The sequence below is a fragment of the Danaus plexippus genome, chromosome 7, assembly GCF_018135715.1.
Source record: "Danaus plexippus chromosome 7, MEX_DaPlex, whole genome shotgun sequence".
Lineage (NCBI taxonomy): Eukaryota > Metazoa > Arthropoda > Insecta > Lepidoptera > Nymphalidae > Danaus > Danaus plexippus.
Window position 1 is genome coordinate 3,958,807 of NC_083541.1, and position 17,733 is coordinate 3,976,539.

General features: G+C 29.1%; 2 protein-coding genes and 1 long non-coding RNA gene across 5 annotated transcripts in view; 1 reads left to right on the forward strand and 2 right to left on the reverse strand.

Annotated features, from left to right (window-relative positions):
• Positions 1-5,171, reverse strand: part of LOC116771017 (uncharacterized) — a 116,271-nt gene extending 111,100 nt beyond the window's left edge. For both annotated transcript variants that reach the window (XM_032662720.2, XM_032662718.2), the window contains exon 1: positions 4,816-5,171. The gene's annotated coding sequence lies outside the window, so the exon portion shown is untranslated. The remainder of the gene's footprint in view (positions 1-4,815) is intronic.
• The window catches only part of LOC116770765 (uncharacterized), a 135,560-nt gene that overhangs the window by 98,639 nt on the left and 19,188 nt on the right, over positions 1-17,733 (forward strand). The window contains exon 1 of one of the 2 annotated variants that reach the window (XM_032662365.2): positions 12,603-12,839. The exons of the other annotated variant lie outside the window; for it this stretch is intronic. The gene's annotated coding sequence lies outside the window, so the exon portion shown is untranslated. Of the gene's footprint in view, positions 1-12,602; positions 12,840-17,733 lie in introns of those variants that run through there. 2 annotated transcript variants of the gene reach the window in all.
• On the reverse strand, positions 11,287-15,844 carry LOC133318749 (uncharacterized). Its single transcript, XR_009752517.1, has 2 exons — positions 15,730-15,844; positions 11,287-11,920 (listed from the first exon to the last, which is right to left on the reverse strand). It is a non-coding gene; the product is annotated as an uncharacterized LOC133318749 (long non-coding RNA).

Sequence of the window (17,733 nt, forward strand, 5' to 3'; positions counted from 1 at the left end):
TCAGCAACAAATAATCAAATGTTATTTAAAAAGCGACAAAACTATCAGGTTAATTCTGGTGTTATATTTTTTATGCAAAACGTTAAACAAAATTCGTCAAATTTTTTAATTCTGTTCATAAAACGTTAAAACGTCGAATGATTCTATTTAAGCATTTATTACTCGCTGTAATGTGTTGGTGCGAATAATACAGATATTTTAGTACATATCAGTAACTCTCTACCCAAGCGACGTAGTGTCGACAATTTATTGTTTGCGTTTCTATTGATACATATCCCATTGGAACAAACTTATTTGCTGTTATTTATGGCATTTAAACCCACATACTAGCGGGCTTCATTTATTACCTATCATAATGGATTGTGAGTATGAATATTTGTTTGTTTTAATGTAGAAATAATATTATATCAATATAAATGTTCTATGCGACCGTTGTATATTTCCTACAGATCATATTTTTATTCCTTTTATTGTATATTTTAGGCGTTTTAGGAATCTCTTGTGAAAATTATTTTCTTCATCACTCCCACGGAATACATGAATTAAAAAAGTTAATAAAGTCAAGATATTACTAGAAAAATACAACGAAATAAACCTTCAGGAATAATTATATCATTGTCTGAATCTTCCGTCAACCATTGAATGAGACGTGACAGTCTACACCCTTAAAGATACTTTAATCCTTATCCCAGCAAACATATTCTTAAGGAAAAACTTACGAAACAAAACACTCGCTACTTTATAAGAAACAAGTAAATTTTAAACTATAAAAATATTTAACCGTACTAAATTCATAGAAACAACGTAGTTAAAGGTCTGATTTTTAACACATTATTCCCTAGTGGAAAGAGCTTAAGCTTTATAACATAACGTTAATAAGTTAACAACTGAGAGCCGAGCCAACACAAACAAAACAACTTCGTGAACAAGGTTTTAGGAAATATAATGTATTGTTACATCATGCGATACTTCACACAGATATTTTAAAATAAAAACCTCACTATTTATAATATAACTTCGAAATCATATAGAAATAAAGCGGTCAGTAATAAAAATAACAAAAATAATATACAATTTAAACTGAGCCGATAACCGCGAAACATATTTCATTTATAAAATACTCTTTGGATTCAAAACGAAATTATGTTGCCACAGATAAAAAAAATACATCGAAAAAAGTTATCAAGCTAAATAAAATGTGTTTGTATTTTAATTTATATTTGAAAGCAATTATCGCTTGGAGCTTTACAAAATCAGCTAACGTTGATCTGATAATTGCGTACTTAAATTCAGGAAGTCGGCATATTATCACGTCCTTTCAACGGGGACACCTTCCTACCCTTCGTAATTAGGACCATAACGATTGTACAACATCGCTTTATAGCTAATTCAGAAATGTACAGAATATATTGCGATAATCTATTATGTTTGTGCGGAAACCCTTATAAATAATTTTACTTACATCTTACCATAAAATAGTTGTGTAAATTGAATTTCAATGTTCGTTTTTTATGGCAGCCGTTTTTCATGAACTGATGTCAAACTTATTTCGGCTTTAGTAGTGTTTAATAACAAACATAACTTTCGTATGATTAGAGAGAATACGATGTTTAATTCTGGTTATTAAACAATAAGAATAATTAATAAGGTTTTAGAAAACTTATATTTTTTTTTTAATAGAAAGCTATTCTTTATCACATTGATATTATTATATTTAACAATGGATTCGTTGAACTTATATTGTGCGCTCAGCCACCTAATGCAACTTTGATTTTTATGTCTGCTTCCAACTTCATTAAACAATCAAGAGTAATTAGTAAAGAACTTAAATTTGATATCATCAAATATTTAATGTAATGTAAACATTTCTGATAAAATTATGAGTTATAACCACGAAAGTTCGTTCCAAGAAAAGCATCTTTTTGAAAATATAAATACGATAACTGATATTAATTCTATTGAAAAACATTTATTTTTACAGATCATATCTCAGGTAATCAGAATTCCATGAACGCTGGACAGTAGATAGCGTTACTCAGATTATTATTATAGGTTATAATAATCTTTATTTCTACGTATAGTAAAAATATTTTAAAGTATTTAAATTAAATACTTTTAAAAATATTACAAAGAAAATACCTTATTATTGAGTATTTTTAAATATGTATATATTATTTATAACTTTTGTCGGAGTATAGAATGAGCATTTGCAATTATTTTTCACTTCAATCAACAATAATGAACTAAACTCTGTGGTCCGTTGATAACAGATGATAATCTTGTCCGTAAGTCTGAACTAAATGTCCGAACCAATAGGAAATGGCCGATAAAATCAGCAACTTCGCAAATCCTATTAAGCCTAGCGCAGGTAGCAAAGCTTTTTAAAGTCCGATAAATATTTTTCATCCGACATTTCGTTTATAATCCAAACAATAGTTTAGTTAGTGTTGCATAATTTTTATTTTAACTTTTCTTATCTAAGTACAGATTTCCTATTGTTTGGCATCTATCAGGATACCAAATATGTTTGATCTAACGTTGTTATTTGTAAAACTCATAAATTCTCGGAAATTTTATAGACTCTAGAAAATTACAAAAAAAAAATAAGATTATGAAGCGAGGCAATATTAAAATTTCAGCAAAAAAAAACTTAAAGAGGAGCTCATCTCATGCAAGTCTAAGAAAACAAAGATCATTGTTTTTGTAGATAAGGAATCCCAGGTCCCCGGGATTCTGAATAGCAATCCCGGGATCGTCAATCCCTGTATTCGCAGGGCAATCGTCGGTCTGCGGCGAGGGTCAAGTATTTGTTTGGATCAAACACCCGTCTCTCAGTTCGTGTCTGAATTGTTTTAGCGCTGCTGCAAATTAAGATAAACTGAGCACATTTCGTTTGGAATATCCGCTAGACGGAATTTCATTTAATTTATTCAGATATTTTTATTATTCAAAGAACTTATAGTGTCATTTTAACTCGTGTTAACTCAGAACTAGGTATCTGAAAATTGGGAAGCTTTTAGCTTTATCCGAAGCCAGTGTTTATTAACAACAAAGGCGTTGTTTAAAAAAGAAGAATCCTCTTTATCTTCGACCTCATACAATCTTAGGTTCTTTGTATTTTTCTAGTCTAGTCTGATTCAATTGAAATGGCTTTGAAAGTGACACAACCACTTTATCTTGCACTTCAATAACAATGCGTCCATCTTACTTACGATAAAAGTTTAACAGATAATTTTTAAACCAAGATTTAAATCACTTTATGATATTGTGGGTTTTATTAAATTTGATTTTTTCTATCAAGTTTAAGATTCTATAATAAGTATTTTTAAATGTTCATCAATTGTAGACCAATAAGGGTGACTCGAAAACTGCTAATCTCTCCACCTTAGCTATCAAAAGTAAGCGTATGTTTCTTAAGATCTACAGCGCCCATTAATGGATAAATCTATAGTCTCATTACTTTACGAACCTAATCATATTTAAGTACATAAAAAAGGACTAAATACTATCTTCAACATTTCTTTTTTAGTTCGTTATTTTATGCAGAACGTTGAGGCTCATTAAATGAAGCTGTAAAAATATAATATAGCTCTAATAAATTAAAACAACAAGCGTTTATAAATATTTAGCGATGCGATAAAATGGTCCTTCGAGACGATTCAAATTCGGCTCGAAAGACTTAATTTTGGTCATAATTTTTTATTATATAATCTATATTAATATATTAAGTATACTAATAACAGAATGACAGACTCACAGTAGGACAAACTAAAGACGGCGTCTGTTTATTGTCACTAATGTTATAATATAATCTGGAGTCATTTGTCTCAAGCACTTGTCAACACAATGCAGCGTCTACCCACAAGATAGTCACGTGCGACGCGGGCGGGTACTAAAACTCTAACTGCGCGGTGTGGATGCGCAAAGCCTTACCCCTTATTACCTACCGGACCCTTAAACAAAGAACTTCCCAATCAATTAAGGTCACATACCAACTACGGGGATTCCAGTTACTTATTTCGTTTCGAGCTATGAATATGCTTTCGTTTTGAACTCTTCAAACTATGCTTATAGTTTAACATTGGCGTATGACGCGGTAAAAGAAGAAAAACGCGCAATATTCGCCAGAAAGGGATGGATGTATACAGATTAGCTGCTGGTATGAATGAGAGGGCTTCTGTCATTTTGTAAGCTGATAACCAGAGGCAGCGAACGGAGCGAGGGGAATCATATTCTGGCGCGACTCCGCATGTAATGAATTAAGATTTATTCATATATATATTAGTTATATGAAAAAATATGAGAGCGGTTTAACTTTTTTCGTATGAAAGTTCGTTTGATAATATTAAATATTATAATGTCTGCATACTTTTTGGAATTTCAATTGTATAATCGTCTGAGAAATCTCTATTCGAATAAGAAAAAAATAAACTGAATTTTTTAAGACTTTTAGACAACCTCTGTGATTCGTAAGGCAAGTAATTAAGATACTGGGCTGTAACAGGAAAATATAGTTTTTGCGAATGCATCGAAGAACGCAAGGCTTTAACGACCTTCGCTTAACGTTAGAAGGAAATAAGAAAATACAAAAATTCTAACCACACACAATTTATATGCTATCAAGGCAACATTATCCCTATCGATTTAAGGGTATACATCTTTACACCAACATACATGCGCTACGATATTAAGATTCCTACGACTTTAAACAAAGCAGTTGCGAAATTATACCAAAAACTACATGCATTGTATACATGTGCTCGGGCGGGCGATTACTATTGCACACTCATTCAAGGTACAAATAGTGATTTTTACCTATACATCTGTGGAAATGCAATCCATCATTGGATCCTTTCGTATCCACGAACGCGGCACGCACACAAGAGGACAGCTCGCACACTAGCGCACCACACCTCCTCACGCGAAGGGAAAATCTTCACACACGACACAGATAAACATGTCAACTGCTAGACATTGTTACCCTAAAGTCCTTGTACGTTTATTCACAATTATAACACCATTTTTCACATATAATCACATAAACAACTAATATGAACACAGAAACACACGATTATTTCGCAATAACTCCCGCGTCCAAGTCACTAATACGATGATTTCGTCAAAATACGCGTAGATGTTGTAGTGGCAGTTCGGCGACTGTTCTCCCCGCCCTGTTCCAGAGGCGAATGGCGACGCCATATTGAATCTCACTTCACGAGCGCACACTGAACCATCTAGCGGCTATTTTGGAAACAAATATAAGAGGTCATATCGTTCCCGAACATTTAAAAATATTTCTATGTGTAAATCTGTTTAAAAAATATTAAGTATACAATAACTAACCTTATATTTTAAGAAACTGTTTTTTTTATTTTTACTTTAATAATACATTCTATTTGATTATGAGTCTAAATTATATTTTGAGTAAAGTGCATTTCATTGTATGGCATTGAGATATCAGCTTTAATCGATAGAGGGCGTTGTTGAAAGCTAAAGCTATAGATGTCATGTGTAAATAGAGAAGTTTATGGTTTTTGTTTGTTTTGTGGCAGATCCTGTCAGTAGCACGCGATTTAGTGACTTTTATCAAATTAACACCTTCAAATTTATGGTTTTCATTATAATATTCGGTAGGCTGCTCCGATAATTTTATTAAAAAAAAGTGTTTGAGACTGTCGCCGGCCTTAATAAGTTATGATTGATGTTACTTTAGTATAAAGAAGTTTTATTTACAAGTATTCTACTAAATTAGTAATTAGTATTTACTCGAAGTATTTACTCGGATGGAAAAGTCTCACAACAGAAGTAACTCTATAACAATGCAATGTGATAAATTAATATAATTCTTTAAATTTTTATACGCAGAAAAACTAAAATTTAATTTTCGAGCTCGCGCAGTTAATTGTTACCGTTTTACTTTAGCTGGAAACCCTGCATTAATTTATTTTTTTTGCATTTATTTCTGTTTACTTTTTAGAGAATTAAATTGTATTTTGTAATTTTGATCTCAAGAGTCTAACACAAAGCGTCTCATGTTATCAACATCTAAAGTTACGATGTCCTAATGTCTATTCAAGAAAAGTATATGGGATTAAATATTTGAGATATTCTGTTCATGTAATACAAACTTTGCAATTTTCTAAACTCAGGAGACTTAGGTATAACTCGATGAAGTTTTTTGATCTAAATGTTTTTGACCTCTTTATGGAAAATGACTTAAAAATGAATTTATTCATACTCGGTGTAAACAAATTTTTAGACAAGTATAGATTAAAAAAACTTCAGTTGAGTATGTATATGTATTTTGTTCATCTGTGTTTGTATACCAGTACAAATGACAGCAAAACATTTTTCTTCCGACTGTTTATTCCATGTTGTTTATCTGTCAAGATTATTACGCTTGTTTTATGAAAACAGTTTTTGTAGCTATATACGCTCGTTGCAGATAAAGTTAGTAATAATATTGTTTTTGGCGGCTTTTAATGTTAAACCACAGAGAATTAATTTTAAACCTATTTATTTTGTCAGTTCGTTTCCGTTATTAAATTTCTGTTATTGTATTGTCATTAATTACATTCTTGTTATAGTATGTCATTATTTTCTGACTTTACCGTTAATACAAATACTTTTGTATCAAAGATATTAAAGAATTATATATTTTTGAGTTCGATTTCACGCACGTAAATACAAAAATTCAAAACATGATGAAAATAGAAATTAAATATATATAAATAAATTCTTGTTATAATTTACCCAAATGTTGTATGTATATGTTTATTGTTTATTACATTTTTTTTTTAATAATCATCTCGAATGAGTATTTTAGTAATTCCACAAGTATATAGTCAATTAATGACCACGCAGTTTAGAGTTGTTCCACTTTCAACATCAAATCAGTTACGCACGAACATTAAATAGGTTCTTTGTTTTTGAAGTAATAAAAATTGTTTCGTAATAAGTTTGGTAGTTTCGTCTGCTGTGTATTTTGTATTACATGTGTTATAAATGTTTCGTTTCTATTATTACGTTTCGAAGGAAGACAAAAGACCTTATTACGTAAAATTTATTATTAGACAAACAAATCATATAATGTATAACCTGTAATTATGCTTAAGAAACATTATCTACACTTCAAAGCTAATTTTATTACACTTTTTAATTGTCACATAGATCTGAAAGTTAAAAATATATTCAGTTTTGTCTATAAAAATATCATATCAAAAAAGAAAAAGTTAAACTAGTAGAAATTTATTTAAGTAGATTTGAACATGTATTAATCTATTTTGGTTATAGGTATAAAGAAATTAGGTGAGACGAATTTGGTATGGAAAGCCGCACGCCCACCCTGCTTTATCTCCGGAGATCGTTGTGGTCCAAACGACACAATAAACCGACTATTGCTTGTGGTCCAAGTTGAGACGTTATATAATTTTTAAGTCTTGCATTTAAGTTAAAAAAAATTATATTTACATTGGCAATTTATTATTAGAAAATATATATTAATTTAAATTTTAGTTTTAAATATTTTATTAATTCATTAATTATAATTTTAGCTACAAAATTTTTGTTGACTTGAATATTTATTTTATATTAAAGTGAAAATACTAGATCTATACAAACGGGTGAACGAATAACTTTCTTTTAAAGTTTTTAACAATATTTAAGAATTATAAGTAATGTCCTAGATCTGTAATAGGAGTTATATTTTTTTTTATATCACAATTAACATATTTAGTGGCTACTAGTTCTAGTATCAATGTTAAACCTCGCTATACTTCGTTTTGTGTATTCCAAATTATTTTTTTATATACAAGTGAAAGATATATTATTTATTTGCTAATTCATACAAACTGTATCGGCGGTATTTTAACTGATATGCATTGTGGTAATACATAACTATATTTTCGTTACCCCTATAATTTTATTATATCCTTATTAAGTAGAATATGTATGTTTCTCAAGACTAGGCGTGGCTGCATCTAAAGGCTACAACTATAGGATTGATGTGCCTATGTCATGGGTTATCCAGCCGAGCTAACCCGCTGGTCCCCGATATCTTGAACCTATTTCGGCGGTCGTGCTTCATTCGCCACATTATCATCCAGCTGTTATCCGAACTATTCCCATTCGATATAACAGTAATCGTATTGAAGTAACGCTAGTCTATCATTAACTATTTACATATTAGTTTAATTTGACACGGCTTATTGGTTAGCGATAGACTATAGAGCATACACGATGATGTATTGTTTCAATAAATACGAAGTACTAGAATTGGATCCATACGAGATGAAAGTATTAAAAAAAGAGATAGATGAGAGAGTAAAATATTTTTATTTTATTTTATTTTAAGAGTTACTAAGGTTCTTCGTATTCAAGTATTTTATTTCTTTGTCTAAAAACGACTGTAAACTAAACGGGTATTAAATGAAGTTTCTGTCTTTCGTTAATATTTAGAATTAAAGTTATATAAATGTTGTAATAGTAATAAAAATGATTGGAATGAAATATTTTGATTACATAAAGTATTCTTGAGTCTAGTGAACATATAAGAGTTTATATATATTATTATATATTATGTAAAAGATACTATAAGGAGGTAATATACATTATCATTATATTATTTTACCTTTTACCTGATGTTTCTTAATTCTACTTTTAAAAATATCTACGATCGACTCTATTAAATATATTATTTTTTGTAATTAAAATTTGTTTTAATTTCGAGCGCTTGTAGGGTTTTTCTTATGTAAACTGTATAACCTCAACTATTAACTTGTTCAACTCGTTGCTTACCTATAGGTTAAATTAAATGTTAAACTATTGCTTATTTAATTGTTTTAATTATATTTCTATATCATTTTTATTGGTTTCTTATTATTATGTGTCCAATGATAATGTTTTATTAAGGCATCAAATGTTATTATTATTATCACAAGGAGTATAAACTTAACAAATAATAAATTTTAAGCAATCGTTAAATTATATTTTTTTAATAGAGTCGGTTTTGTCTGCATTCAATGGCGGTTATCCATTCAATGAAATGATTTTCTTCCTTAATTTTTACACGATATGTTAATTTTAATGATAAAATCACAATCGTTCCTGTAACTCACTCATAAGCGTACTTAAAACAGTATTAAAGTTACGAAAAAATAAGCTTTCAACCTTAATGTAAATATATGTGCATTTTTATGTTATATTAATTAATTATAAAAAACATATTTTTACAATAGATCTTAAGTCCCCTTTTCCTTATCCAATCTCTTGACACCGTTAGGTCCATCTAAAAGGGACGAGCGTCTTTTTGTGTTTCATTTCATTTTTGTTCTGTTATTATATAACCGCACTATTTATTTCTATAATAATTAATAATAATAAAAAACAGTTTAACTGACACTAAATTTGATGTGTCAGGCAAAAGTAACTACTTTTACTGTGTCAACAATTAATTTCACTCGTAACTCAATGAGAAATGAGAATCCTCTTAATGCTTTTTTTCGATAAAAAAATCAAATATAATATATATTTTTTTTAAATAATTATTATTAGAAATTCATGAAGTAATATTAAATTATGCCGACATACCCTCGGGCAAGGTGCAATACTTAAAATCGTTTTTTGTGTCAAGGCTCGCCAACATACGGTAACGTTAACTCGAATATTTAATCTACAGAACAAGTGGGTCATGTAAAATTAATTTTGATTGACAGTGAATAGATTATGTTATAATTTAGCATTGATTTAATAAAAAGTTAATTTACTATTTATTAATTACAAAGGGATTGTTTGACATCTCGCTAATAGATGTAAATGCTGTGTAATAATTACCTACCTAAATATGTTTATTATTTTTGATTGATCTGTTAACAACGAATTGGCATGTTACCTGTCGGTTAATCAATTTTGTGTTTTATCGTTCTCGTTAATTATTATTGAATTATATGAAACCTTGATTGTTAAACAGTGTTCAAAATCATTTGTCCGTGTTTTGTATGCGGTGTGATTACGAAAGCAATAACTAGTTTATCATAAGAAAGCCGTTTTTAATTCCTTTAAGATATGTATCTTTTAAATATGAGGTCTATGATTTATTAAATTTCAATAGGATTGGTAAACCTTACGCTATGTATATATATGTACTGTGTATACGACTGTTATAAGTTATTTAACAATCTAACTTGAACAGAAATATTATAATAAAAAACATATAAATTAATACATTCAATATAAAAACATCTAAAGCAATAAAAACCGCTGTCTCTAAGTTAAAAAAATATTGACCTATGCCGTTAGATTAAGTTTAGCCAATAATAAATACCGAAGGAAAGTCAAATATTTTTCTTTCATCGTGATGAAAAACAATTTCTCTTCTTCAAAAACAGTTTTTTAAGTATAAATCCTGCTAACGTTTTGTTTTTCATAAGCAAGGTTTAACAAAAATAAAAAATGCCCGTAGCGAGCAAAAAATTGTATTGTATTGTTTAGTATGGAAAAATAAATAGCTCTTTGAATTTCTTTTTGTATTATTATATTTCAATTCCTTTTAAAAAAAAATTAATATAGAATAATATATGTACATCCCGTTCAAAAACAATAACACCTTAAAATACACACAAATCAAACCTTTTTTTATTTCATATTATTATTAGTGTTATAGATGTAATATAAATATGATTATTATAAAGATCATAAAATAAGACTATTATTAAATAGGGTTATTTACGCTATATATAAAATATGCTTTTGACAAATCAATTATTATTTATCCCATACGCTGCACATAAAGTTCTGTAGATTGCAATATCTGATTGAATTTTATTTAACACTAGCTTTCATTGGCGTAAATGTTTATAATTTGTAAAGTCCAAGTAAATTAGGAATATGTTTTAGATATGTCAAGCAATTATCAATTATAATACTAAACCATTGTAATTTTTGTAATGGCAACATTTAAGTATCAACTTGTATTTGAAAACTATACTTACTGGCTTCAGCCATTTTAACCCCCGACGCAAAATCGACGGGGTGTTATAATGTCTGTGTGTATATGTGTCTGTCTGAGGCAACGTAGCTCCCAAACGGATGATCGGATTTTAATGCGTTTTTATTTTGTTTGAAAGGTTATCCGTCGAGAGTTTTCGTAAGGGGTTCTATTAAATTTTTAATGTAAGACATTACTGGATATTGGAAGTAACGCTGAACATTAAAAATCAAGTCTGAAACTGTACCTCGAACACAATCTTTATACTATAAATTAGCTATAACAAGGAAACGAAACAGGAGTTCTTTGGTTATAACATAATATATTTGTATATTGTTATAACGTATAATTTCAATGAAAAATTTTATATTTGAAAGTAAAATTTTAATTTAAATTTACCTAATAATTTTACTTATACTGTGAAGTATAAACTTTATATTAATATGGTAAACGTAATTTTCATTTGGTGTCCATATTAAAATAATAATGAAGGAAATACTTTCAAATTCAACCGGGACTTTGCTGTGCATTAGAGGGGAATGTTATTAATATGCAATTTGGCAATATGTTTCTAAGATGACAAGTATTCGAGATACAAGTCCACGCATGCATTCCATGCAAGTAGTCCCTCCATTATAAATACATAAACACAATTTTTAAGGTGGTAGAGCTTAGCTGTGGTGAAATTACTGCTACTCGAACATGGGCTGGCTCAACCGGGGAAGTACCACCCTCTCACAGAAGATCAGCGTGAAGTAGTCTTCTACGGCTGCGTTTCGTCTGATGAGTGAGAGAGTCGGTTGCCCTTTCCCTTTTCCCACCCTTTCCTCTCCCTCTTCCCCAAATAGAGGTGGCAACGCATCCGCAAAACTATGGTGCGGATGTCCATGGGTGACGGTACTACTTCCATTAGGTAGGCCGTCTGCTCGTTTGCCTCTTTTTGACATAAAAAAAAAATTAAGAATCGTTAAGAAAAATATATTATTAATTAATTTATATTTAAGACATATCAATTCAAAAATAATTAAATAATTTAGTTTTTAATCTACCTTATACGTAATATAAAGTTTATATTATGAATAAGTAATACATGTTTTCAAAATTCCACAGAGTAGGTATTTTCAATGACGTATTCATTATTCAATCAGCTGTCGATCGTTGACCTCATCCAAGTTTTGTTTAGGCGTGACTGCTCCAGGCATATATTACCTACTTTCTACGTCAATATTATTTGTATGGAATTCCCAAGAAATCACTTTGATCCGTTCATGTTTGTTGACGGATGTAGCTGGAACTAAATATTTTGATGTGACGCCGCGCCGTGTGAATTAAATTTACCGTTTCATTTTTAGTTGTATGTCAAAGCAATGAATAAGTAACATGCTTCGAAGTTAAACCTGTATAGTGTATACATATAAAAAGCAAATATATTATCTACTTAAATTTGAAACACTAACGAGTTAAAGATAAAATCGGCGAACACGTCGCCAAATTGACGAACAGCGACTTATTTCACCTTTTTCCCTCTGTAATCGAAACCTGTTCGGTTAAATAAAATAAAGCTGAGGTTGCAGCGCGGCATTCCTTGCAAGGTAGTCGATGTTCGTTGCTCCGAAGCAAGCCGCCGAATGCCAGACCCGCCAGTTCGAAAGTAGACTGTACGTCGTCAGGACGGTAACGACTTGCCGCGCGTCTTTTACGTTAGTGGAAGTTTAATTTCGAATTTCAAAGTTATCATATTTTTAAGCTGTATGACTTTAGTGGCCAGTGCTACTTTAAGTGAGGATCTGAGGGATATATTGAACCTTTTTGTTTGATATTTACAAGTTGGGACGACGGTTGGATATTTGTTTGAGTATGTAATTTTTTTTGTCGTTAATAGTTAATTTATATCTCGTTTAAAATATAATTGTGATGATTAATTTAACGCACCGTTAATAATTTTAGTGTTAAAAATTATGTCATTGAGCATTAATGTGTTGATTTATTACAAATAAATATGTAATATTTGTTTAGAATATTATGAATTTAGTTCACTTTACGTCTTTTTTATATACATATATATATATATTTATTTATATATATTTAAATTGTATAATGAGTACTATTTCAATAAATATAATATTCTCATTAAAAATATTTAAAAGGCCTATAGAATCACAACACTACAAACCGTCGACTATTAAATATTCTCATCACATGAAAAAAAAAACATGCAACAGATGTCTCATTACCATAAAAATATATAATAACATATAAGAATATAAAATTGTAAGTAGCCCCTCGAGCAGATGTATTTCAACATTTGCATTTAAAGTAATACGTACTTCATAATAGTGATTTTATTTTTTATTAAGGTTAAATAAAAACTTAGCTCTACTTTTCCAACTGAAGGTTACAATGTGTACATTAAAATTAATAAACATATCTCGTGTTAGCAGCTACGTGATAAAATAAAACAATTACCCAACACACCTAAAGAACTACATACTTTATAGATACGGTATTATTTTTATTTCTTTCCGGTTTTTTAGAGCTGTTCCATTTTGAAATTTTAGTACAACACTTTAGAAAAAATAAAGCAATTAAAATATGGCCATTAAGTTGAGTATGTTTGAAATTAAAATTACTCTACAACTAGCAATGCGTTCAGCGCTTTTTAAGTATTCAAATAATAGAATAATTATAGTATGTACATAATTAACTAATATTAACAAATATTTTTAACTTCAAATACGTTTATTTATAATTAAAAAAAATAATAATCATAATTTGTAAGGTATTATATATAAAATAATGATTTTCCAAACAAAACATTCTTATTCAATTTTCATTTAGTAATACTATATTATGTTTTTTCCGGTTTAGTCTTTTCATTATAAACAATCCGTCTCCCTAGGATATTCGCATACGTTTATGTTTATTTAAAATGTTGATATATAGCAACATTACTGTTGATTTTCTAAACATCCGCGCTTATGTTATTGAAAGAGAAACAAACATCGCAACCGACCGAATAAAATTTCGCATTAAAAATTCTAAACCGATTATGCAATTTTAAATCCGTAATAACTAAATACATATATTAATAAATCATCAAAATATATGAGCAAATGCGTTGTTATCTATTTGAATCTATTTTATATGTATGCTAGTATTTGTTAATTGACCAACGTGATAAAATGTAATTAAGTGTTCATCTAGTCTCAAGCGAATTAGCATTTAAACGTTTCAAATATTTCAAATGCCCGCGGGCATAAGTAGCGTTTTTTTTCATTAAATTTCCAGCCTATATGAATACAAGCTTTAAATGTTAATAACAAAAAATAAATTAAATGATACAAATGTATAAGAAAATCTAAATTAAAAAACGAATAGTTTCTAATTTAAAAACTCAGATTTTTTAAGTTCAAAAATAACTTTAAATTCAAGATAAGTTTTAATTTTTGCTCGGGACTATAAGTTATTGATTTTATAATTGCTATGCAAATTGTTTAATTACATATAGCTAGTATATTTTTTCAATAACAAAAACTTTTTTTTAATATTTTATTTTTCTGATCTGGCAACCAATGGCATTTCACGTCTAGTCGCCATTTTAATTCCATCGGTTTTGCATGGACGTTCAATGTTTGTTTAAAAGATTTCTCTACGTAGATCGGCCTAGATGTGTTCTAAACATGCGAGGAACTCACAAATTATTTATCGGTGATGCTAAACTGTTTAACTTTACAAATAATGTTACAGAACACGCAACATTTGGGTCGGTGATAGTATTTTTTATCTGTGTATTACAAACCTAATAAATGTTTACATTTTATATCGATGTGACCACAAAAAAAGGCTGTCAAGTTACATTACAATTCACAAATAAATTAACATTGAGACAATGTTTGAATGACAATAGAATATTTTGTATTACAATAATAATTGTTAAAACCAGAAGTATATATAAAAATCAAATTAATATTACGTGGCAAACGTTATAATGGCCTGTACAACACAGAGTTACAAAACAAATTATTTTTAATACACATGCTTCACTCACTATCATTTGAGTCACGATTGAAATTAATCATACTTATATAACTGTTTTATTAACATTTTTAATTTACCTGTATTTTTTTTTATCTAATTGGTTATCTATACGGAGTAATTATATGATATTAAAGCGAAGAATTATGAAAATTAGAGTGTTCTAAAACGGTATTTATTATTTATAATTTTTGTATAAAAGTCCATAAGGTTTTATAAAATAAGATAATACTGAGGTTTTCTAAAACCGCTTATATATTTCTTCATTCTGTTTATTTTCTCTCTGTACCAATAGTAGGTAAAAAAAATTCTATGTTAATAATGACAGAGTAATACAAAGACAGAGGTTACAATATTTATGCATTTGCAGTTGTGAAGACGTTTATTTAGTTTCTAGACAGAGGAGAGCGGTTTCCAATTAAGTTATGCGGAACGATCAAATGACTGTGTGCGTTAGCCATTACGGACTATCTAATGACTTGATAGATGATCTCATTTGATTGCTTTTTATGATTACATATAAAATAAAAATTACAAAATTCGAAAAAAATCACTACTCAAATACACTTGAGAAACTAAATTAATTAACATTATATTAACACAAATCTATTAATATGTATTGAGAAGTATATATTATACAATAAATTGAATTATTTGGTTTTAAGGATGACACTGAAAAATATGTAAAATATCTCATATGTCATACGTACCGTTAAAATTCGTTAGCTGAGATGATCTATGTGGACCGTACTGTCATCACACAGCATCCGAGATAAGCTACAGCTTGACAGGAAAATACTTTGGCAGCTGACAGCCGTGGTAATCCGACGTTAAGTGGAACACTTGATAAATATCGTGGATGGCTGAAGACACACGCTTATAACATAATAGATTTTATCGCCGTATATATTAATATAATAACAAGGAAGACGTTTGTTTAAGAGATTTACTCTTATTAAATAATTATTGTTATAGTTTGAACGGATAAATAAAAAAATCTCGTAGTCTACGTTAGTCTTGAGTATAGTTTAGGAGTATTAACCTAATTTTTATAAGCCACTAAAACTTCTAACATGGCTAACGTCAGTCTATAACAGTTGTTAAAATCAGTACTTAAATTACAACGACTCTCATAGTTCATTCTTATTTAAATAACGTATGGTAGGGAAACGCTTTAAACAAGTCTATTTCACACCACTAAGTGAGAAATTCTGTTCACATCGTGAAGACCGTCCTGTTTTCTTTTCTATTTTACGGTTTTTATTAAAAAAAATACAATTCCTTAAGCTATAATAGGATTAGACAAGACTTTTGTTACCAATTCTAATAAGTATACTCAGTAATTGTAAGTGTATACGTAACTTCTAAAAAAATGTGATAAACTCTAATTGATATAAATATTTACTATATACCGAATTGTCTTATTACTTTTCATTTGAATATAGAATTTTGGTTATTTATTTTTTTGTTTTTTTTTTTTTTTAAATTTGAAGGTAAAAAGAAAAATACCTATATGAAAATTTAAGATATCCTTTGTTGTCCGCTGACGCAGAATGTATAAGAATATAATAGATTTGAATCAACTAAAAGTATTTTCTTTATATATACTATTATAGGAATCCGAAGTGGAATCCGTTAAACCACAATGATTTAAGCCTAGAATCACGTAATAAGGTTCAATGAACTATCGAGTAATAACAAGTTGTATGGACTATTCATACATTGACATTTTAAAGTATTTTTTCGCTTTCACTTTTTGGCGAATTTGTATTGATTGTATAATATGTTTCGATGAATTTTCAATTCTAAAAGATTTTTATAAGATACTAGCTGTTGCCCGCGGCTCCGCCCGCATGTTGGTCGCTTTTCGTTTAACCATATATTTATCAAACTTAAAATTGACCATAACTTCGTTTCCCCTTAACCGATTTTGACGAAACAAACTTTTGACAATGCTCCTAATTATATGTAATCCAACTGTGAAAACTGCGTTTAAATTCGTTGAGTAGTTTTGAATTTATAACGTACCAGTCAGACAAATTTGTTTTTTGGTTTCTATGACCCTTCTTTAATTACCTCTTATCAGTTTTTCGGAAAAATATTTAATGTACAGACATTTGATTTTTACAGTCTTATTATATGTATATTGATTATGAAATTCAAAGGGCAATTAGTTTTATTGTCGTAAAAGAAACTTTCACAAATATATACAGACTGACAAACGTATTGTTTTTATATAACAATTGTTCATATTTCACGCTATTTATCAACAGTACGCTAGATTATGGGCTACAATAAACGGACGCGGGTGTTTCTTTAACAAAACCTCTGACCTCATTGAAACCCTTCAGATAATTGGGCTCGTTTCGACCGTACCTCTATAAAAATAAAGTTTAATTTGTATTACATTAAAATATTACAAAATAATAACCGGAATAAACATTGTGAAGAAACATTAAGACCGCTAATAGCTTAGTTACAATTTACTGTTAAGTATATTCTTATATACAAGGTTATAGAAAAAAAAGACATAGATGTGTTATTCTATTTATTTTAACACTACATATTGGTAAATAACGTTTTAAGAACGTTCTGAAACGTTTATAATCTATGTCAACCCAACGAAATCATGAGACGTGACTTCTTTTTGCGAAAACGTTAAGTATTTTTTATATCTATAATACTACAATAAATATATCATTAATTTAAAAAAT